General features: G+C 40.2%; 1 long non-coding RNA gene across 1 annotated transcript; it reads right to left on the reverse strand.

The window, feature by feature from the left end:
• Nucleotides 1-4,031: 4,031 nt before the first annotated feature.
• Nucleotides 4,032-24,825, reverse strand: LOC121149441. The gene is made up of 3 exons (XR_005882656.1): nt 24,764-24,825; nt 24,045-24,114; nt 4,032-5,060 (listed from the first exon to the last, which is right to left on the reverse strand). It is a non-coding gene; the product is annotated as an uncharacterized LOC121149441 (long non-coding RNA).
• Between the last annotated feature and the right edge of the window lie 345 nt (nt 24,826-25,170).

Below are 25,170 nucleotides of genomic sequence, written 5' to 3' on the forward strand. Positions count from 1 at the left end.
AAAAACTAAAACTTTAGGATGCTTATGTAAAAAGTAAAGTAATTCATATTATTTTCTTGTGAATTACACATTTTCATCCACCATTAAATATAGAGAAATTAATTGTATAATACAATGAATATAACAATGAAAAGTTATACACAAAAGTAGATCTGGGGTTAAAATGCAGAACACCAAAAATATCTCATCAGTTTTTGAATGACTACTACCTAATAATATATTTCTACTTAATAAAATACATGTTAATTTCTACCATTTTGAAATTATATTTGCAGTTATTTTCACTCATAGATTTGTTCAATTAAATAATATGTATTTTCAGATGAAAAATTAAAAGGTCTGACATATATTTACCAACATTTGTTTAGTAAAGGGAAACTATCATAAAAATTTAGTTACACTGAATTCTCTAAACTTACTTAATTTAAAGAAAACTAATTTTATGAAAAGTAAAATACATCAAAAAGTAGTGGGGAATCAATGGGTATATTAAATAAGAAAAAATGGTTTTATAGATTGCTCGCTATATTTACTTAAAATTATTGTTAAAATAAGCATGTATTTAACATAATTTTGTGTAAAATAAAAATGTAATGCCATTATTTTGATGTATGGATACTATGAGAAAAATAATTTAAAAATTGATTCTTTACAAAATGGTGTCATTATATTTGAATATATACTGTTATCAATATTAAATTGTGTTGTAGTGCTATCTGTTATCATTTGTAATTTTGCAGTAAAGTATCAAACAAGCAAGAAATTGAAGTCTGTTTCCTTAACTGGATGAATGAACACCATCATGAAAAGAGGATTTGGAGAGATCCTAAGAATCACGTGCTTTCATCAGTAAGGAAGGATTGTAGAAAAGGCGATATTTTGGAGTGTCCTAGCAAAACTTACCTTGTAAAGGTTAGCACAATAACAATTCTCCATAGCAAAAATTCTCAAATCTAAGATTGTGAATCCACTTTTTTCTAATGTAGTCACTTAGAAAAATCAGCTAACAATAAAAAAAAAAACTTAAAAGCATTGACTTTTTTATACTTTATTCCAACAAAACAAATTACTATTTACTTATTTTACAGTTAATCTCCGTGCTAAATCTGAAAGTATGCTCTCAATAACAACTATAATAAAAGAATGTTGGGATAATGACACAAGATAAGAGCAAGGAAAAATGCTCATTTAAGGATATAATCTCTTTCACATATGCAAGCTTTAAGTAGAAGTGAAGTAGGATAAATGCTGCAGAAAAAGTAATGTAGAGAATTCCTACAGGAAAAAAAAAGTTATCAAAAAGCAATGGAAAGTCTTTCTAGACTCCAATGCCCTCCAGGACTTCAATTTAAAAAGTCAAAGTCTTCCTGAGGGATTTTGCTCTACAAAATTATGTACAATTTCATTTTGTACACTACAGTTCCTTAATATGCTTAACTAGTTGATGAAAATGTGGAGAATAATCATACAGATTTAGTTTTATAAGTAGTAACCTTGGTTGGTAAGGCAGAGATAATGTTATGTATTCAACAAGTTCATTTCATATTCTTTCTAATTCCCCAACTAATTTACATGCCCAAACCTCTGTTGCAATTAAATTGGGCCAGTGGAATTGGGCTTCGGGCCAATTGGATTGGGACTATACTGCAGAGTTCTCCATAAACTTTCTTCTCTTCGTCAATGCAGTGTGCAGTGTAATATTCTAAAGGCTTAAAAACTGAAGAGCCTGTCCTGGGTACCTGAAAGATTGAATGGAACAAAAAACTAAATCTTCTTTCTACCTTACAAATATGTGACATAATGGCATAATAAATCCTGATAATATTAACCACTGAGATGTGGAAAAGGCTGGATTAAGCATCCATTTGTTTATTTCTGAAATATTATGAATAATAATAAATATTTATACAGCATATAAAGAAAACCTTGGGTCTTAGAGAAAAGCAATTGTGATCACTTCAATGGATCTTTATGAGTAGGAATAATGTCTGGATACTGTGTAATCTCAAATATTTTCACAAATGGGACACGTGAAAGTCTTAATTCCCAAACCAAACGCTGAACCTGTCATCTTACTGTGATAATATTGTTGTTTCTGGGGCCTGTGTAGTGACACAGCTTGTTAGGATGCCGCTTGTAACACTGGCATCCTAGAGTGCTAGCTATAAGTGCCAGGTGCTCTGCTTTCAATTCAGCTTGTTATTCATGTGCCTGGGAAGTTTCTGGGTCCTGGCGATTCAGGTGGGAGACACAGATGGAGTCCCAGGCTCCTGACTTAAGCCCAACTGATCCCTGGCCATTGTGACAATTTAGGGAGTGAATCAATGGATGGAAGATCTCCCGCCCTCTGTCTCCCACTGTATCTCCCCTCCCCTCTATGTGTGTATACATTTGTGTTTAACTGTATCTTTCAAACAGAAATCTTTTTTTAAAATAGTGTTATTCTTACTCATAAATGACTAAAGCATTATTTTCCATTCATTTCTTATCATACAGTGAGTATGTAGATTATATAATTTAATTTCAAAGTGATGCTGTGAAGGAGTTTTAGTAACATGCTCACCATGTGAATACATTGATTCTGTAAGAGTTGCAGCTAATCAGTAGTAGAGTCAGGATTCAAAAGGCCTTTTTAACTCTATAGCCATTTTTTTTTAATGTATAATATCGTATTGTCAGTAATACTTGGTCCTAACAAATTATCATTTGAGCAATAATTATTTGCTTCTACTTTCCTGTCCACACATACAATTATATAATCGTATGCACATTTTTTTTGTCATAGGAAATTCTGACAGGAAGGACTGAAATTGGCAGACACATCACACTCCGATATCTGCCTCTCATACTGGAATCCTTACTTCACATTGTCCAGCCAGAATATTCTCCTTCTATGAAATATAGACAAATAGCAAATGAACAACTTGTGTTTCATTTCTGTAATAAAATTAATTTATGAACAATAACTTAAATTTTTAAATAACTTCACTGAAGAGCTAGAGCATTGCTTACTTAAAGGTAATTGCCATTACAAATAATATGCTTCAAATTCATGTGACTGATATATATTTTTTAAGAGCAGAACTACTTTACGTCAAATAATAATGAAATTGTTGCATGAAAAACATGAATTCAGGATGAAGATATTTATATGGGCAGACTTTAATAGCATCACATTTATTAAAAAATTTTACTTCAAAGGTATAACAACAGAGAAAAAGAGATTTTCCTTCTAATGATGTACTTCCCAAATGGCAGCAAACAGCTTCAGCTGGACAGACGGACGCCAGCTCTCACAGGTAGGAGACCGGGGACCCAAGCTTCGACTCTTTTCCACTGCTTTTCCATACAGATTAGCAGGGAGGTGGTTCAAAAAAGAGCAGCAGGAACTCAGATTGGTGCAACAGATATGGGGTGTGAGCTTCACAGACGGTGGCCTAATCTGTTGCACCATTGCATGGGCCTTGAGAGCATCATTTAGATTGAATTCTCATGGAACGAAAACCCCTTACTCATCTACAAATTGTTACTTGCATAGATTGTCCTGCTGTGATTCTGATCTTCCGTTATCTGCTTGCAGTATTGTATTTTTTGTAAATAAACTAGTACTTTGGTTAAGTGAAATTCTGTTCTTTGGAAGTGAATTTTTAAAGATGATTTTGTTTGAGTCTGTACTGATCTATTCATATTTTGTATTGGTCTTGTAACCTAACAATCAAAGGGCATTTACAACTTGTATTCTTAGATGTATTATTTATTTGAAAGACAAAGCAGCAGACATGGGGCGGGGGGAAATGGAGGATGAAGAGGAGAGAAAGAAATTATTTGAAGCTTGGGTTTCCATCCTTATCTTCCAAGTTGGTGATAGAGACCCAAGTACTTGGGCCATTTTCCGCTCCTATCCAAGTTGAAGTAGCTGGATTCAAACCCATACTCCATTTTAGATACTAGGAAATCAAGCAGTTGTTTAGCCCGTTGAGCCACAAAGCTGGTCTTCATACTGCATTCTTGATTTCAAATTTACTTCAATTTTCATTATAATCTGTAAGAACAAAACAAAGTATTGAAATAATTAATTCCAGGAAAAGACAATGTACCCTGAGAAATTCCATTTATGAGGAATGAGTGAACATAAACAGTAACATTTGCTTTCTCGTTCACTTAGGATTGAAGTAATAACGCATATAGGATTTAACATCTTAATACATGCATTTTTAAAACAATTTTATTAACAATAGATAAACATATTTATGGGCTACAATATGATAATTTAATGCATGTATACAATGTATACTGATCAAAACAGGAGGTAATATGGAACACTAGAGTGAAGTTCTATAGATTCTCATCACAAGAGATATGATGGCTCTTTATCATGGTATCAAGCCCCACACCAGCCACAACCGTTCTCTTGAAGGAGGTGTGGTCCAAAACAAGTTAAAGCTGGCACACAATATCAAGATAGATGGTACTGTGCCAGTAGCACCGTATCAATTTTAAAAAATGCTATTTGTTCAAGCTTCACTCTGTCATATATTCCAAAAGCAAACTCCAGTGCCGCAGTGTGTGTCCTTGTTTTCCAAGATGAGCACTTTACCACAAACATGTGTGGGAGATAGGAAGTTCAATCACAACACTAACGAAACCACTGGACTGCTTCAAGACTGGCAGAAGGAGGATGAGTCTACGAAACTCATTTCTTTACTGTTACTGCTTCATTATCTGTGGAGCCAGATTGTGGAAAAACTGATCGACTATTCCGACACAAGAGAGATCCAGATGAACCAAGGTATCTAGCTAGCAGTTGAGAGTTTGCAGGATATTCTAGAGTAGAAATAGAAATTAGGATTCCCACCCCACCCCCACCAAAGAAAAGCTGATGAATGAAGCACATTTTCTGTCTGGAGCCACAACATGAGTACAGCTGGGAGGATTCCTCCTCTCCAAGCTCTCTCTGCTAGAAAGCCTCTGGTTTGTATCAGCACACTGATGAGTTGATATTCTTGATGTGATATGAATAATCATGCCAGTCTTCATTGCACCAACCAATGAAATGACCCCTGAAAATAACAAAAAGGAGAAGAAAACAAATGATAAGCATGAGAAAATTTTTATAAAAATATTATAAGTTGTTGTGATGTTTTGCCATGTTATTGTCTGCTTATTAGAACTGCTTTAGTTTCCACCAACCACCACCCCCACCACTACCACCACCCTAACAATTAAAAACAAAAACAAATAAAAAGAAAAAAAAAGAATGGCTTTGGTTTTTATTAGTAGACGCAATTTAATTGATAATAAGGAACCATAAAAATGTGGTAACATCTAAATAGTCAAGTTAGTTCAATAAAGCACACAGAACATTAAGAACACATGTGAGCAACCAGCTATGTGTAACTGACCATATCCATAACCATATCCAAAATTACTTCCAAAAATGATTATGGGCAGATATTGTGGGCAGGTGAAGTTGCTGCTTGACTGCCCCACATCCCAATCACAGAACCTGGTTTCAGTTCCATCAAACCAACTTCCAACCCTGGTCCCAGCTAATACACATGGAAGGTGGCAGAAGATGGCCAAGTACCGCGTTCTTGACACCCACATAGAAAACTCAGATCTAGTTCCTGGTAGCCAGCTGCTGGCTAGCTTAATACAGCTGTTGGAGGAATTTAGGAAGAGAACCAGCATGTTATTTAACTTCTTGGTGTTGTTAATTTCTTTTTTCTCCCTGATGTTGATTTTGTTTTGTGGCTCTTCATTTAAGGGGATGTATAGTAGCTGTGTAATGGAGACTGTCATATCTAGTAACGTGTCATTTAACTTCATGGCATTGTAAATTTCTATTTTTCTATTGTTGATTTTGTATCATGACTTTTCATTTAAGGGGATGTACAGTAGCTGTGAAATGGAGACTAAACATCCAGATGTGAGGATGAAGTATAGTATGCATTTCTGCTTCCAGACAAAGATGGAATCACAATGAAACTGTTTATATCTTGACAATAGGATGCTGGATTCTCTGCCCTTGTCCATGCCTGCAAAGATGGACATATGACTGTGTATGAAGAACTATATGTTAGTAATGATATAGAGGAACTAGGTGGGGGGGGAGGGAATTGAGGAGGGGATAAGGGAATATGGAACTGTATCATAAAATGATAATAATAATAATAAAATGTAAAAAAAAAAAAAAGAATCAATGGTCCTGGGGTGGGTGGGAAGCTGGGTGGGGCTTCTCCCTCAATATCCCCCTTTAAACATGAAGGAAACAATATGGAAATAATAGTCTTACCCACTTTCCTATAGCCCTGAACCTTTTTACCCTAATTAACTATGTAAAGGTTGTCAAAAATATAATTTTATAAACCTATTCAAAATTTTTAAAAAAACAAGTTATCTCTCTGTATGTATCTCTCTACCTTTTAAATAAATAAATATTTTTGTAAATATATGTAAAGAACTTTAAGGAAATATGTCAGGTGTGCAATTTTTTCTTAAAAATGTTACATATTCTAGGGGCTAATGGTGTGGTATAGCTAAGCCTCTGCCTCCAGTATCAGCATCCGCATTTGGCTGCCAGTTGAACGATCCCAGTGATTCTGTTTCTGATCCAGCTTCCTGATAATGACCTGGGAAGGCAGTGGAGAAGGGCCAAAGTTCTTGGGACTCTGCATCCACATGGCAGACCCAGAAGAAGCCTCTGAACCCCAGTTTCAGATGAGGTCAGCTCTGGCCATTGTAGCCATTTGGAGAATGAACTAATGGATGGAAGATCTCTCTCTTTCCTTCTCTCTCTGTAACATTTTCAAATAAAAATAAATCCTAAAAATGTTACATATTCCACAACTCTATCTTACTCTATTCAATTTTGAATAATTGCACAATAGTAAAGGATAAGGCACAACATCAAGCTTACTAACCACTGTAAGATTTCACTTTATTTTCACAATAATGGTTTCATAAAATCAGCAATAAGCTGAACCCTGTTAATGAAAAGAAATCAGAAGAAACATAGAATTCCAAAAGAAAAACATATGTTTCAAGGGAAAAAAAAATCAAAGAAACTTGAAGGTAATACCAAAAATGAGAGATAATTACCATGTAGCAGGACTGATGAGCAGGGAAAAACAAAAAGGGATGAAAGCCTCATTATACCTCTACCACTCCAGCTTGGGGGTACTTGTCTGAAAGTTACACATTTGAACAACGACTTTTGGTTACTGGTTTTGACAAATACTATTACTTAATATTATGCACATTGTAAGCAAACAATAAACCATAAACTTTTTCTGAGATTCTTAAAATAAGGGTTGATTTTTAGAAGGAATCTCAAGCTTAATCATAATGGCAAAGAAGTTCCATTTCAATGAAGCACTTGTTACTGCTCTTAGCTGTATTCTAAGAGATATGAGAGTTGTGAAACTCTGTGTTAATCATGTAACTGCAAATTTCATCACAGTTTTCTTTTCTTGCTTAAAAAAAAATTAATTACTTGAAAGGCAGTATTACAGACAGAAGAGGGCAAAGACAGAAAGAAATCTTCAGTAGACTGGTTCACTCCTCAAATGGCCATAATGGCCAGAAGTGAGGGTTTCCCACTTGGAGAGACCCAAGAACTCAGATCCATTCCTACTGCTTTCCCATGCACATCAGTATGGAGCTAATTCTACAGAGGATCAGCGGGCACTCAAATCAGAGTCCTGATATGGGATGTCAGTGCTGTTGGCGGCAACTTTAACCTGTAGTTTCACCATACCAAACCCAAGTTTCCTTTCCTAAAAACAGAAAATCAAAGGTAACATAAAACTTAAAATCTTCTCCTTAAGTTTATAGAAAACATGATGCCCTTTGCTCATCATTTGAGTGGGATTTTTGGTTCATTTTGTCTACAACAAAGAAGGTAATAAACAAAGAAGACCCATTCAAGCTTTCAGATTTTTTTTTTAGCCCAATAACAAAATGCTTAGTCTGTGAATTACCTGTCCTGTTTTGTAGGTAGCACCTGTATCGTTGCCACACATCTGTGAAAGCACAGTATCAGCCAACTGTTAATCAAGGATCACTTCCCTTCAAAGTGACTGATGATCCTCTGCTAAAACAGCTTATAAAAATAACTTTCTGGGAAAGGTGCTCCAGGGCTTTCAGACACATCTCACCAGTCCTGCTAGCTTAATGCATGTCTGAAAGTTAATTCCTCATTAATATTTAAAGAAGAAATGACTTAAGAACAAAAGTTAACTACTCCATCACATTTTAGAAATAAAATATTTTTGGCATTATTTTCATTTTGATTACAAGGAATGATAATGTCCAAGATTGGCTTTTAAAACTGTTAATGAGCCCTGGCTATGTGAAAAAGATATGGATTAGGTAGATGTAATGAGATATGATTAAAGGGTGCAGGCACCGAAGGGTGTTGGAGAAAATCTTTTCACAGACAGTATAATTAGTGTCTAATATAAGTACCTAGTAGATAAGATATTTAAAAAAAAAATAAGAAAGAAGGGTTAAGATAAACACATACTTTACAACAAACCTGTTTAATTTTCCCCCATTGGTTCTTGTGCATAGTCTATATTATGCTGAAGCTTCATTCTCATAAATAATGTTGGTTGAATGCTTGGTGCAATTCTACCAGACAATTAGAATGATTTAATTGCTAGACATGGAGAGCAGAAAATGTGTTGAAACATCTTATTCCATTTTCAGGATACATTTCTTTGTTGATTTATGTAATGTAGCTAATAATATGCAACCTACCCTAGTTTTAAACAAACAAATGAACTTCTAAAAAGCTTTCCATAAGTTGCTAAGCAACTCCAAAGGCACATTTTATTAATTTAATAAATAACATTTAAATGAAAGATCCTTAAGGAAGATTTTTAACTCTGTTTTATAAAAGGTGGAACATCTAAGCAGGTGCCCTCCTAATTCTTCATTTCCAAGGTCTCAGGGTTAGGAAGGGATCCTGCACCTTCGGATTCACGTCTGCTTCACTAAGCAGCATGTTTCTCCAATTTAAATCATTATCGTAATTGAATTTAGGTCCTGTGACCCAGAGTGTAGCACCCCAGAGTTGGAGCTCAGGCTTTATTCCTACAAGTGAGGATCCTTCAATTTTGTCACTATTGACCTTTTGGACAGGATAATTTGAAGTTGTGGGGTGCTTCCCTACAGATCATAGCACACTTAGCAATATCTGCAGCTTCTACCTACTGGATGCCAGTAGTGGTTCCACAACCGCTTAAACAAAAACTGCAGAAATTACCAAAATGCCCACAGAGTATGGAGATAGTAGGGGGGAAGAAACACCCCTAGTTGAGAACTACTGTCACTAAATCATTGGTAGTCACACCAAATGCAAAACAAACAAACAAACAAATAAATTTGATGAGATTAACTGGTGTTGAAGGTAGCTTGAAATCAGTCACCATCTGTCAATTTTAACATTCCCTATAATTATCAATAATGAAAAATAAGGGTGTTTGGTCAGTGATCAAGATGTTTTCTGGGGAGATACCTGTATTATATATTGTGGTGCCTTGAGCTAGGAACCTGGACTGCATTACTGTATCCTGGCCTGAATCAGTAGATGGAAAATGTGTGTGTATGTGTGTGTGTGTGTGTGTGTGTGTGTGTGTGTGTGTGTGTGTGTGTCCCCAGTCCCTGCCTCTGTTACTTCCTTTCAAATAAAGCAAAAATTAAAATTTTTAACCAATGAAAAATAAAAAGGCACCACCAACCCCAGTGGCACTGCACCTCATATTCTTTTCAGGACTCATTTCTGAGTGCATCATTTCAATGTAATATCCACTATAGAGAAATTGGAGAGAAGGGACCTAATGACAGGTCTGACTATAACCATGCCCTAGTAATCTCACAATCCCAGTATGTACTTCCAACTCCTTGTCCCTCAATTTTCACTGTGTTCAGCAGCTAGATAGAAAAACTTTAAAAATAAATCTCAATTTTAATCTACTTATTGGGCGTTCCTAGGTCTCTATCACCTCTACCATCCAGTGTACACTCCTCTGAATAGTCTTTAAGATTTCGTACGATTTATCACTCAACTTCATCTCACCAAATACCTCGTTCTTCACATATGCCCCCTTTTCCCTCATCATACACAGACAGCTTTCACATTCTGATCTTCTTATGTGACACACAATGGACAAACCCGTGAAGATCCGTTTAAACAACCTTGCCTTGCTTTTTATCAGTACTATACTTCCATTGAAAGAATGGCACGGCTGTGAATTTATGGTGAGACAATCATTTACTAAATGCCTTAAGTAAACCAAACACTGAACACTGGTTAGTAGCGCTTTCTATCAATTTAAATTCCATTATTTAAGCCCAACTAGATTGCAAGTTCCCAGAGGATAGGAACAGATCTGATTTGTATCCCTCTGACACCTTTTAATAATGATGCTAATAAATATGCTTTGCATTTAATTAGCAATTATAACCTCTCAAAGTGCTTTCATGGTTATTAGCTCATTGGTTATTTCACTGTTTTAGAATCAATGGAAGAGGAACATTAAATACTCTAGGGAATAATCTAGCTGCACACAACAGGTATTTGGTAGGATATGTAGCTGATGTATGATGGCTGCATTTAATCCTACAACTGCACAACCCTAAAAGTTCTGTCAACCTTTACAAATAGTTTCTTATCACACTTTAAAGCAAAAGTTATGGTAAAGAATAAGAACTGCTGAGTGAAGTATTCGAGGCCATACTGAAGCGAATGAAGATTGACAAGGGTTAGACTGCAATACAGCAGTGGAAAGGCCAAAGAGAAATCTCTTGGTTTCTGCCTCAAATTGGTTGTGAGAGATTAACTTAATTTCATAAGGTCTTGACCTCTTACTAGAAAAAGAAAAACCGCTGTAAAAGAAAACAAAACAGAAAAAAAGGAAAATCCTTACAGGAGGGCTGATAAAAGTCCTAAGTGCTAAAATCCTAGCACTCACAGGATATTATGCTGTGTGTAGGAAGAAGTTCAAGGCAATGTTTTCAGAAATTCTTAAGGATACCCCTCCCCCACAGCAGGGAGAAGGAGGATTTGATCCCTAAATAGAGAACATGAAAGCAAAGTGCCTTTAAAAAGCATTTATTTATTGGCCTCTCATCTGAATTCAGCAAAACACGCAAGTCAGTTGGCTGAAGACACCTGCTAACCCTAAGTGCCCCGTGACTGAAGAGGAGGATCAGTTATCCAACAACTCAGCGTTTATTGCAGGCCTACTAGGAGCGGTTACTGGCATTGGCTGGGGGCAAAACAACTGTGCCTTGACCTCAGTTGCTGGTACGAATTTATTCAGGGAATTCAAAAGGGGGCAGGGATCTGAAAAGACCAAAATAAATAAATAAATACATGTATTCAATGGGCCTTTTCTCTTCAACTCTAAACCATTCCACCCTCAAATTTAGGAAGTGAAGCGATTAAAGAAACGTGAAAATAAAGAGTAAGGAGGGGAAAAAGTTTGGATCCCACCAGCAACCTGTAAGATACAAAAACAAAAACAAAATCTCGCCTGCATCCCTCATCCACGGGACTGGGAAAGAAACGCAGGTCCCACCGGTGTATGGAGACGGGGCGGCCCACTCAGGAGAGGGGCCAGGAGTACAATGCCCCCCTCATGTTGGGGCAGGCCATGGCTGTGTGTGACACATACCAGGCCAGGCCACTGGAAGCCTCTCAGGGGTGTCTGGCATCCCACTACTCTATCACACCACAACAGGCTTTTTGCAAAATAAAGACTTTGGAGCCTTTCCGAAGTGGCTTCTTAAGTGTAGGGGCAACCTTGATGTTGGGTTACCAGGGTAGGGGCCGTGGCCCTCTGCAGAATTTTCAGGAGAATCAGCCCCTCTCACTCTGGAAGGTCAGGGAGGGGAACCGACACCTGGGCGAAAGCCACAAGGGCAAGACCACGGGTGGGCCAAACTGAGGCAGCCGGGCCGGCCATCGGTCGGACCAGACCTCAGATAATTGGCACTCTGGGTTTACGGGTCGGGGACATCAAGAGGGGGTCTGAGGAGGAGCGCAGGAGCTGTGGCACAGGCGGAGAGAGGAGCGCCCCTTTTCTGGCTGCCCGCTGCCCTCTCTCCCCTCGCGGAGGTCCGTGTTGCGGGTAGAGCTGGGGCCTCCTGCGGCTCGTGGGAGCGTCTGTGGGGACTGGGCCCCCTCCAGGAATTTTTTTCTCCCCTCTCCTCCAACTAAAATAGAATACGGGGTCTTGATGGAGATGTATCGTCGGAAAGAAGATGGAATTCAGAGAAGCTATCCGTCTAATCCCCCAGCACAAACTCGGATTCGGCCCCGCGAATGCGGGGACTGGGGATGCTGAGCTGCTCTCTGCCCCGTCCAGTTCCCGCTCACTCCCTCTCCCCGCGGGGACGTTTCCTCCCTCGCTTGCACCCCACCCTACTTCTCTGGCCCCTCTAAGGAGCCCCTCTGTCTCAGAGCCACTCCACTTCTTGTCTGCACCGGGTGACTGGCCGACTCACGTCGCAATGCAAATACGTTCTTACTGGTCTTAACATAATGAAAACGCCAACATCCCTATCTGTTTCCCAGAGACGCGAGAGGGGAAAGTGCCTGGACTGGCGCTGATGGTGTCACGACAAGATCTGTGTCAACTCAATTTTAAAACTCTCTTCAACCTCCTCACCCCTGAAAAGTCAGTTGAGAAGGGGGATGGACTTTCTAGATAATTTTCTACCGTGTTAAACGTGTGACTCTTTCTTACCCTGTAGCTCTTGAAATGTTCAAAGATGGAGTAGAAATTCAACATGAATTCCTAAAGATTCAGTAACCCAAGGAAGCCCTAACTCCGCTTTCTTGATTCCCTCTTCGTTACTGACTTGGACCTGGGAGGGAACCTGGCCTTGGGGTTTGTCCCACTGAGGGCGGTACGGACTTCGTGTTGAAAGAAGGGTGGCATGAAGGAGAGAAATGGAAAAGGAATAAGGGGGGGAGGGAGAGACTGTTGTGTTCATTTACACATTTCCTGTGCAGAACAAAAAAGTCCCACCATCAGCAAAAGAAATCTCTTCCTCCAAAATAGCAGCCAGAGAGGGAAAATTAGAATATGCATAAATTCCTTCATTTTCATTCGCACAGAGCATGATTTCCGGCAGATCTGTATTTGAACTGCTCAGTTAATCCCAATTTCCGAACAGTATTTGACTGAACATCTAAACCCAAAACTCACCTAAAGAGAAAAACTCCTCTCGCTGTCTGATGTTGAAGCTTCCCTTTTCCATATTCTCCAGGCTGCCCATGCAGATTTCATTGATAAGACTGTGACTATATGCGTGGTTTTTTTTTTTCTTTTCTAGTCTATTGCTTGCGTTTTAAAACTGAAGTGATACTTGGACCACACTGCAGTGCAAGCCTGCCGTTGTCTGTGATGTTAGGACTACAAATGAGAGCCTGATGAAAAGGCCATGGTTTTGAAAAGTGTACATTAAAAAAAAAAAATGATAGGAGTGCTAGCTCTTGTGCAGATCTTCCTATGGCAAAGACGCCTTTCCTTCCTGCCCAGGTCAAATCCTTCACCATTCACAATAGCTAAAATGCTTGCACATACCCATTCCCAAACCTCCCCTTGCCTCATTTTGAGGATTGGATCTTGACAGACAATCACACAACCCTCTCCAAAGATTATTACTCCTCATAAATATTCAGAATGTCAATCCACTAAATCCCCCTACAGCCCATTACTAAAATATTTTGCTTTGCCACTGTGCAACAGATCTGGCTTTTCTGCCTTGAGAAATTCTTTGTTGGGGAAAAAAATATTACTGAACATCATCTGAAATGACTCCTTAAAGGCTTGACTTGAGTTTACCTCTCCAGTTTTTGAAACAGTTTATGTTCCTTTTGTTTACAGTAGCAAGTGATTTTAAAGAATTACGTTTGTACATATTTGCTTATGGGAAAGGTACATAGATGTTAATTCTACATACCCCTAAACTCCTCACTTCTGAAGCTTCTGATACAGAAAGAATTCTGTATTTTCTCCATCGTGCAATCCAAGCAAAATGTGGTGGTTCTGGCCTTCCTGCAATAGTTACAGATTATGACTGAATCTTGATGACTGGAGATTTTAAAAGTTAGAAATAATAATTATATTGTTTAGATTTCAGTTTACATCAAAAAGCTCATGATTAAACCATACCCTGGTGCGTATTACACATTTGTAGGCATTTAAATATCTGGCATATGTAGGTTATTTATAAAAATACTGGGATAAAGAAACCTATTGATTTGTTACTTGGGTGCGTCATCTCTGCATGCACATGAATGTGTGCAAAGCTGTTGCTACCTTGTGAAATGATTACACATGGAGTCTATAGCTTCTGTCAAATGTCCTCATTACATGGCATTAACCGTGGTTTCTTTTAGCTGTTCATCTTCATTGACTCAAAACTTTGCGGTTATACACGATTAAAACTAAAATGTTGGAAAAGAAATTCTCAAGAGGCATACTTTACAGTGCATAATGTGTTTTCTGATTGAACGAACCTCCCAAATAAGTAGGGGGAAAAAAGTTACTGAGAATATTGTCCTTAAAATACTATTTTTTTTTCCTAGAATTAGATTTTGTACAAGAAAACTACAGTTTGCTTTCAAGTTGCAGAACTGCACTTCCAGAAGAAATACAATGAAAGGTTGTAACAAACTGAATCCCAGCCACCCTTAACTCTGGAGTGAGTTTGGCAATTATTATTAGTGTGCTGAGAAAGCCTGGGTACTGCTCAATATACAGCTGCAGCCGAAGCCACTATTCTCCCATTGCAGACTTAAATAGGACTCAACATCACCTCCAGAATTTGTCTTCAGTGTGAAAGTCCTCATTCTTTGCTGAGTTTAATGAAAGAATATTCTCATGAACTGGGGTATTTAAAATACTCTTTTAAAAATGAGAAACTAGACAGAAAAACAAAAGAATTGCCAATCTCCCTGCTGTGAAAGGTGAAGAGAAAGATGCCTTGTGCTATAGCAGCAAAGTTGCAATCCCACCTCCCTCCTCTTTCCCTTCTTCTTTTGGTACTGTTTGATTGTTAAGCTATGGCTTGAGCATATTTGAGTTTGAAGACATTGCATTTAAAAAAAAAAAAGTTTCCCAGAGAATAAGACTGTTGAATTTGTGCCCTTGTTATAATGTTTAAAGTGTGTAAATCATCATGCTTCCAGGGCTACATCAACTTGCAGAAAAACAGAACAAAGGAAATGTATTCAACAGCTATCCTTTCTTTATCCAAAATTGTCCTGGTAAAGCTAAGTTCCTTGTCCATTTGGTCCTAACTGCTGAGCTGCTAGGGAATTTGGGTCCCAATCCCTGCTCTCTTCTCCCATAACCGCCCTTCTTCTACCTGGCTTTCTTTTTCCACCTTCACAAATGAAAGCAATTATCAAACAACCTGCTTTAACACCAACGTCAGCCTGGTAAAGATTGAGTTTAACTTTCTCCCCACCTATCCACCCCCTGGCATTGGTTCTTTTCCTTGTATCTTGAGGAAGTAGCTGGACCTGCTGGTCTAGGAGATGAGAGAGTGATGGCTACAGATACAGGGTTACTAGTGGATTCCTTCTCTCCAGCATAGTCCCAGGATCTGGTGGCAGTTTTGTCACCAGAAACAATCAGGCTTGGCAGATTTACAGAAAAGCACCTTCATCTCATGCTGAGGCTATGGGCTCCAGCTTTATTGCTAACCACCACAGTTACTAGCATCTTCAAACTGCTCAACTCCCTCAACTTCTACTTTCTTCACTGTATGGCCCCCATTATTTCTCACTCTATTTATGAAGGAATCAAAAGAGCTCATCCTGGAGAATCTAACGTCTCATTTGCTCCTCCTTGCCCCAGGAGCTAGGTGCCTAGCGCAGATGATTTCTTAGGACCCGCAGGAACCCCAGTCTACTCGGCCTTCCTTGAACTCCTTAGCTTTGTGAAAATGCTTCCCAAACATGACATCTTGCCTACTCCCCAGCAGAACTTCAGCTGCAAGGGACTCCCACCAGAGTCTTCTACACCAGAATCCTATTGCATTCCATCCTTGCTCTAGGTTCCTTCCTGGGTTGATTTATTTGGAAATGACATCTGTAAGGAGAACTTGTCTCCAGCAATGAAGGGAGTGGATACAAAAGTACTTGGTGCCACTAAAAGAAAGAGGAGGAGGAAAAAAGAAACATCTATCATGGTAGATGAAAAGAGTCTCTATTATAGGAAAGTTGATTTGTGCTGGAATGGATCTACCTAATCAGCAAGATAAGAAATCAGGCATTCTATGATATACAAATTTCAGACTGAAAAGAATTCTGTCTTTATCTTGTCTGCCAGACATTATTTTAAAATTACTTCTACTATGATTGTTTGCATTATTATTATTAATGGGTTATTTTCATCATTAATGTTTCAGTATTTGCTGTTTTATTTTTGTTGTCGTTTCAGCTATTATACTATTCAACCGAAGTTTAGCAAAATTAGTCAGATTAATTAGTTTATTGGTAATTTAAAGTTGGAAACCAGCAATTAAGCCAAAAACTAAAAATGATCAGGGATGATTCATACCAATGTAGGATTTAGGAGGAAGAGAATCTAAATTTTGGATATAAAACCTGGCAGCTGAGAAATTAATAGGGCTTGGGGATCGAAAATATGATTAAAGTTTTCTTAGTCACTCAATGCCTCCCAACACACACACACACACACACACACACACACACACATACACACACAAATTCAGCTAAGATCATTCTATGATTTTCGTGGGAGGTGGTGGGGGTGGAGGGGACTATTTGCTTTTGTTGACAGAGAACAAAGATCTTGTGCCTGTGTTTTCTGTGATTTGCATTTTCATGTGGATTACCCCTACCAGGGACTATCCAAGTATTTAAGATCACTCCCAACTAAGTTTGCCTTCCTCCTCCCTTTGCTATCACACAGCTTTCTGAAAAGGATCCATGATATAAAACAGGTATACAATTTCAGTCCTCTTAAACAGACTCTGTTAGATAAAACTCAATAACGCAATTCTCTCCACAACAAGCCTTCTGCTCTCTTTCAAATATAATTAATGTTTTGCTCGTGTAGTTCTTTAACTACATATATACACGCAAAAACAGATGCACGCTCTAGCTTTGCTGTTGGTGCATCTCAAACAGAAATGGAGGCAGCTCTTTTAGTGACTCCCAAAATTTCTCTACTCAGTCGTCAGCCCACAGAAATGAAATCTGTTTAGGTAATAACTGCAGAGTCTGTTTTGTGCCTGAATTAATTTAAAACAACTTTAAGACATTTGCTTCTGGTTCTTAATAGTAATTTTTGTTAAATTTCCTAGAAAATAAAGATTGTTCTGAATTCATACCAATGCAGATATTCACTACATAAAAAATCAACAAAAACGCTTTTCTACATTCCTGGTTGCCTTTTCCAAGATTTGAGAATGGAGACTGAATTTCAATATTTTTCATTTTATCCGACTGTGACTAAATTGATGCAGATGCAGAAAAACTAGCAACTACAATTAATGACAAAACTACAAAGACTCCCATAAGAAATTGGTAACTCCATCAAATCACTCAGCTCTATGCTCTAGTTGGATTATCTCACATAATGACAATCAGCTGTATGCAGACATATTTACATGTGAAATAGATGGTCAGACTGAGGCATAGGCATACGGAGCACTGAGCAATAACAGCAAACGCTGAGTTTCCTCATTCAAGGGTAGCAGATCACTAACATTTCTTTTCTCCAAACTGATTACAACTACAAAGCACAAATAACATCACAGCCTGGAAGGTGTCTTCTATTTTCTGCCTTTAACAACAACAACAACAAATGCATAATTTATAATACTTAATGCAATACAAATATATGCCTTGGTTTTCCTATGTTGTTACTGAGCTGAAGAAGCTAGATTTGTGGAACTGATGTACTGGTTTCCAATCATCAGGGTCATTTGGTCTGAGACAGGAGTGTACGTAAGTTAAGAGCAGAGGAAACTGGTACGCTTTTCTTCCTCTGCAGATTTTCAAAAAAGAATGTGCAAAGCAGATTGTAAAAACATCTTTTGAAGTTCTGTGCTCTTATTTTTTATGTTAAAATCTGAAATTGTGAAAAATAAAGAATGAACTAGGAAGGGGACACATGCAGCAGATTTCAAGTAGATCTATTTTGCTAAATGGGAAAGAAACAAAAATTATTTCTCTAACACAGTTGTGCAAAAAAATAATAATAATAAAACTGGTGGGGAAGAGGGTGTGATTTGTAAAGAGCTCACTTGTAACTTTTCTTATTGTTTTAGACAGCAGCCCATCAGGGTTCCTTTTACATTACTTTCTTTCAAAACTGTTTTCCTTGAAAGCATAAATGTAAGCCTGCCTTACCCTTTCTTTCTTTCATAGGCTAGCATACTGACAGCAAATATTTGAGTTACATTTCCAATAGAAAAAAAAAAAAAACTTTGCTGATTTACAGATTCAATCTTAGTGCAAGACTACATTTTTTAAACAACACGATTGTGCAGCTATAGACAATTTTTACAGCACAATATGTAAAGGCACAATTTCTTTTAAAGATGGTGGTCAGCAATGAGAGCTGAACTAGCAAAAACAGATTCTTCCTCTAATTTGATATTTGTTTTGATTTTTTCATTTTTTTCCCAAGCTACTGGGATTTTTGTCTAATTGTTCATTTATTTTGAGGCAGACTTGACTAATTCTCAGGTTTTCAAATGAGGTTCTGTTTGGCTCAGATTAATATTAAAGAAGATCACATACACGGCTGAAAAATATTGTTATTTTTCTTTAATGGGGAAAATTGGACTCCCGCGTGTCAGATCTGTGGATTTCCGAAAGGCAATGGAAATGGTACTGACATCACTTTGCACTTTGACAATCGGATTTGGTCAGGGTACAAGTTGTTTGTTTAACCCGACAGCTCGGTGCACCCCGTCGCACGCTTTGCGCACTCATTAAAACGATTATTCACGACCTGTCGAGTGTTTTCGGGTTCATTCACAGGAAAGGCTTGCAGCGAGGGAGAGCAATTCAAGTCAACACTGTCCACTACCCCAACGCACGTGAGGACGAGCCGGTGTGTGCGTAAAAAAAGACTGAGGGAGGGGTGGGTGAGAACGTCTCAGATATAAATCCTGTTCCTCCGATGCTCTGGCATCTCAATCTCCACGGAATGCCAAGAATGGCCCCACAGGGCCGCTTCGCTCACTTAACTTTTGAGGGCTTGGCATTGGACAGAAAAATTAAGCAAATAAAGAAACTCAAAACTCTTCCTTCAACTTTCTGCAAAACTATCGGTCCCGAGATTTGCCCACCTTCTTTTTGCCTGAAGCCCCCGGGACAGCACAGCTCCAACTCTCAAAGCAAGCCCGGACGCTGAGAAGTAGTTTCAGAAAATTCGACAGGGTGAGGAGCTTATATTTTTCCTCCATCTCCTACGGTAGCTTTGCTCTCAAAAACGATGTAGTTCATTTTCCTCTCTGTATCATCCTCCTAAAGACTGAGGACGGGGATGGGGGTAGCAAGAGTGGAAAACCAGGACTCTTGACCCTATTTAGTGGAGGTGACTCCACAAACTATTCATGAGGGAGTCATCCTCCAAATTGCTAGGAAAAGACTCATCCGCGAGGATTCAACCACTCTCTAAAAGTTAGCTTGCGTTTTTCTTTTAATTTTCAACCAACCTCCCCATAGTTTGTGATGGGCACTAGAGCAGCACAGTACGCATCCATCTCAATCTCCCACTACTGCCTTGCTTACAAAAGACAAAGCGCATGATCCTTAGTTGTGTTTCTTCAACTGAACCCTGATCCATGACATTCAGTGGGAGATATTAGCTCACGAGAATGCCTATCTTCACAGGACATGATCACACATACACACATAATAACAGCTTATGAGTGTGTATGTAGACTTTATACTCCAGAACTCCAGGATGATTTGTTTGGCATAAATGCCCTGGCATAAATTTGAGTTAGCAGTTGTTTTGAAACAGATGTCTTAGTTTTGTATTCAAATGATTACTGCTTGATTTTTTCATCCACAGCATTACAAATCCCAATGGCCAACTCCTTGTTTTCGACGAGAAGCTAACTATGCCAGTGACGCGACAACAAGTTTCATACCTCAGCTTCCCTGTATTTCATCTGGCTTCACAGAATTATTTTTCCATTTTGTTGAAATATACAAAGAGGATATGAAGAAAAGAATGGAAGTTTTCAAGCAGTACCAGGTTGTAATCAGAGGCAGGTTCATAATTGCTAAAAAGCAAGTATAAGTAATTTCCTAAACTCATTGGGTTGCTATAATTCACTATCAGGTTTACTTAAAATGGATCTGTCAAGTGTGTTTCACTTCCTATATGAGCTCCTTCATTAAAAACAACCCGGGATAATAATCAAGAAGCAAATGCTGAAATATGTAAGTAAATAACTGGAAGCTTCTGCATAAACACAAATCAATGCAGCAATAGACAACATTATTGATGGCAGCATGATCGATTTTAGTTTTCCAACCTGCAATCAGAGCTTGCAGTGTGTAATTAAAAATATATTTTTCAACTCCACGATTACCACGACTACTGAAAAAATGAATAAATAAAATAAATAAACAACTCCTGCTGCAATTTTACCTGATTCTATTTTATTTCTCCCAGGCTTTTTCTAACAGAGTGGAAGAAGTGCTCTATATGTTTTTTTTTCAAGAAAGCTTTGCCAAACTTTAAAACTACATCACTAATTATAGAAATTTCAAAAGTATCAAATAATAAAATTACCACCTTACTCTTGCTCCAAGTTTTACACCCTTCATCTCAGCCTCTAATTATTCATTCAGCATATTTTAATAGGAAAAACACAATAGTGTTCATTATTTTTAAAATATTTTTCAATTATTGCAGTACATTTGGATTTAGTTATTATTTGGGCCTTCTGTTAGAATAAATAGGAAAGATGTCATTTCCTCATTGTACCACAGAAGTGCTGTCTCGCACCTATGCCTGGATATCTGAACATATAAGCAATATGAAACCAGGAGTGGGAGGCGAGGAGAAAGAGAAATATCTAGATGATTCCAAAAATCATGTCCTATAATCATTGTAAAATAAGCAGCAGTCTGACTCAAAGAAACAAACATAATTTGGATTCCTAGAAATTCACATGTAAAATAGTGGTTCAGATTTTGCGAAAACGTTTTATTTTTCTTTTGGAAATATTTATCTCCGGGGGAGGGAGAGACCGAATTGATTCAGAATAAGAACCACGGATGTGTGATGAGGTTCAAAATTCAGGTTCCGGAGGGTAATTAAAATATTGTTCATATCTGTTTCCCCTAACAACAAAGACGCTTATTTAACATTCATCCTTGAACCCGGGGTTCCTGAGCACAAGTGTTTAAAACAATTTCTTATTTATAATTTACGAAATTCAGTTGCTTTGAAAGTGAATTTTTCCCCCTATGTAAAGTGAACGGCACATAAGTATCGATTTGAATTATCTTGGCAATATTGTATGACCAAGCATTGTCCCTGCTTTCCGAGATGCTTCTCTTTCCCCATCGGGGCCAAAAATTCAGGGAGGCAACCAGACCCAAAAGGAAAATATCACCAGTTATTGTTTAGGGCTAATTTAACAGATAATTTAACTTGAAACAACAATGATCAGGTCATTAAATTTCAGAGCAATGAGAAAATGAAAGAAATGAAGAAACAACGCTCCCTAACCGCATTACGATTTTCAGGCTTCCTGCTCAATCAAAGGAATTTTTAAAAAGAAAAGCCTAGGAGGAAGATACATTTGCACCTGGAAAGCTCCGTTTCAAAGAATGCCCGAAGAGCAAGGGGGGGGGGGGTTAGAAAGTAAGTCTGCGGAGGACAACTCCGATCCCAGAAGTGCCACCAAGCAGGAAAAATTCTAGTGAGGCTCTTGACCAACCTCTCAGTCGCGCCAGTTAACTAAGCACCCCGTTTCCTGCGGCCGGGTGGGTCCCTGCACGCGGCTCTCCAAGCGTCCCTGTGCGCGGCTCTCCTCCAGGGCGGCTTCCCCGCCAGGCCGTGGACCCGGCGGAGCGCACGGAGCGCGCCTGGCTCGCCGAGCCATAGGAAGACTCCAGCCAGGAGCAGCTCCCCTCTCATCCTCACAGATATCACCATTTAGGCTTTTTACGCGCCATTTCTGATCACTATAGTTTTAGAGTTACTGCTTCCTTCGAGATTTTAGTGGAGATTTGGGTGGGGACCGCGCCGGCTACAGTTGGGTCCGACCGCTGGAGGAAGCGGGATGGGGCGTGAGGGACAGGTGACAGCTCTGTTCAGCATCTCCCTCTCCCTCTCCTGGCCTTTCCCGGGCTGCAGACAACCGCGCCAGCATCCCGCAATCGCGAGGGATGCAGCGCCCACGCGAGCCGCGGGGCCTTCCTCGGCCCAAGGCAGGGCCGCCTATCGCGCTGCGGGGACCTCTCCTGGGACTGTCACCCTCCTCCGCCTGAGACCACGATGCGGGCTTGGGCACAGACGCGAAATCGGGGTGGAAGGTGTGGTGAGGGGGCAGCGGAGTGGGCAGCGGGAAAAGACGTCTGTTACAGAGAAAACCAGTTTCGTCATCTAAGCAGAGAAGTGCTGAGTTCTGAAACCCTACCACGTAAACAAAAAAGAAAACTTGAAGAGCGGTAAAGGTGCCGGAAAGAGTGGTGAGGAGGGCTGGAGTGTTGGTGGGGGGAGAGTACCCAGAAGACCAAGAAGAAAGATGGGGGAGGGGGGGGACACGTAGAAAAGCGCGCCAGCCAAAGGTTCAGGAACCAGCTTTGCTGGCGTTGGCCGAAAACGAGCGACTCTTAAACCCCTGGCTCGGCTTGTCCTGGGCAAGAGCGCCCTCACGTTGCCACTCCCCGCCAGCGCCCAGCGCCCCCGCAGCCGGAACGCGGACTGCGAGTTCCATCCTCCTTCGATAGCGCCACCCTCACCGCGCCGCCTAAGTTACTTCTCCATATCAGGCCAAACCCCCGATCAGACAATGCCGCCAGGTCTCTGCCGCCAAAGTCCTCCTAGTCCCACCGCGGTGCCCCCACCTAACCCCCAGCAGCAGACCCGCAGGAGTCCCGGGGGGCGCGGGGAAGGATACTGGGACCCCACAGCCAGAACCCGCGGCCCGCCCAGGCTGAGTCGCCCTGCGAGTGGCGCGCGCGCGCTCGCTCGCAGCCACCCGGGGCCAGCCAGGCTCTGGAGCTTTACAAGGCGCCATCTCCTAAGAGTGCATTAAGAATCAATTATTTGCCTGAGAGTTCCAAGGCCGGGAACTAAGATATTCCCTGCAGGGACAAAGTCAAGCCCAGAACGGGGTTCATTTCCCTAGTTCTTCGAAGAGAAGCCTCGCGCATCCGTGCGGTACCGCGCAGGACGCCACAGCCAGGCTTGGTCCCTAGTCTGACCCAAATGCGGGTGGGGGGCAAGGGTGCGGGTGAGTCCGAAAGTAGGGGGCAGTGAGCGAGGAAGGAAGGCTATCCTGAAAAGATGGAACGGACAGAGGAAAGTTCTTGACTCTGAAGCAAAACCAAGCTTCATCTGAAAGCGCGCCAACATCACCGGCAGTGAATGTTCAGAAAAGCGCTTGCTTCCAGCGGCAAGTCTCAGAGACCAGCAAATCCTAGTGCAGGTTCGGACCTACTTCCGTCTTCCACCACCGCTCCTCCGCATCATTTTGTCCTGTTTCCTCTCCACACTCCCTCCCCACAAGCTTGCGCTGAAGTTGCATCCTTTTGCCTAAAAAGCCACAGGATTTTTGTCAAGGTTAAAAAAAATCCCATAAATCAAGCATTTTTTCAGCAGCCTGTTGTTGCTGGAGCGTCTGCTAAGAAACAGTTTGTGGAGGCAAGGGGGAGAGCGGAACCACATTTCAGCCCTGGAACCCCAAAGTCGCGAAGCAGTTAAGGCTCAGTCCGAAGCAGTTAAGTAGGTGGGCCACAACGAACGCACCTCAATGGTCTGCGGTTGAAAATCACTTCAACTCACCCTTGATGGGGTAGACACGCTCCCAGTCCTCTAGTCGCCTCCGCACCCTTCGGACAAACTCAGGTGAAGTCTTCAGTGGAGGGAGAGAGAGAGAGAGAGAAAGAAAAAAAAAACAAACATAGAAATCGAGAAGGAGAAAGACACACACACACACACAAGATTACATCAAATATTGGCCGGCGTGAAGCCCCATGGCCTACACCCTTAGGACAAGGTCTCCGGGGGACTGACCACTGCAGCGAGGAAAGGGTCGGTTTGGAAGGTGGCAGGATGAAAATGAAGAAGTAGATTATAGTTATCTTGCTGCTGGCCAGGGGTAGGGGTTGTGCAACAGAGGCTATGGAGGGAAAAAGATTGTGATCAAAGAAAATAAAGCCTTCTCATTAAAAAAAAAAAAAGGGAGGAGAAGGAGGAGGGGAAAGAAGAGAAAGGAGGAGAAGGAGAGGAAGACGGAGGAGAAAAAATAATAATAATAATAATCACGCACACAAAAGAAAAGAAAATCGAGAATGAAGTACTGTGCAGGGTCGCTAGCACCTTTTAAACTCTTACAGGTAGGCAGATCCTGGGAAGAAGGCAGAGGCGTGTGTGCGCGCAAAAAGACAATCTAGATGGCCCTCATTCTTTCCATATCTCCAGGATCTGGCCTCTGGTGGGAAAAAAGGAAGAGGGTGGGAAGGAGGTAGGGAGGGGGTGATTTTAATTCAAGTTTCACCTACCCGGCTTCTTGGAGTGGCTGCGTGGATTTTCCGTGGTGCAGAGTTCCATCCTTCTAGCAGGAGCTGGAGCGGTGTTGGGGGCAGCTTATCTGGCGAAGGAGGAAAGTACGGGAACCCCGCCCTCCAGGCACAGTTACACAGCCCCAACAACCCTTTCAGTCAGCTCGGAAACCTCTAATGATCTTCACCTTCACCCTTTGTTAACCTAATTCTCCAACAGGCTTTCAGGCTCCAAACACAACCGGGCATTGCAGCGCATCATAAAAACAGAATTTCTCAAAAGCAAAAATTTTCCATGCATGTAAAATCCCTCAACAATGTAGAAAACGCAAATTTTAAAACCATATATGTGTATATATCTATAATATATATAGTCCTGCATATATTGGATTTATCCACAGACTGAG

This window comes from Ochotona curzoniae, unplaced genomic scaffold (assembly GCF_017591425.1).
Source record: "Ochotona curzoniae isolate NIBS_2020 unplaced genomic scaffold, NIBS_Ocur_1.0 scaffold_4701, whole genome shotgun sequence".
NCBI classification, from domain to species: Eukaryota; Metazoa; Chordata; class Mammalia; order Lagomorpha; family Ochotonidae; genus Ochotona; species Ochotona curzoniae.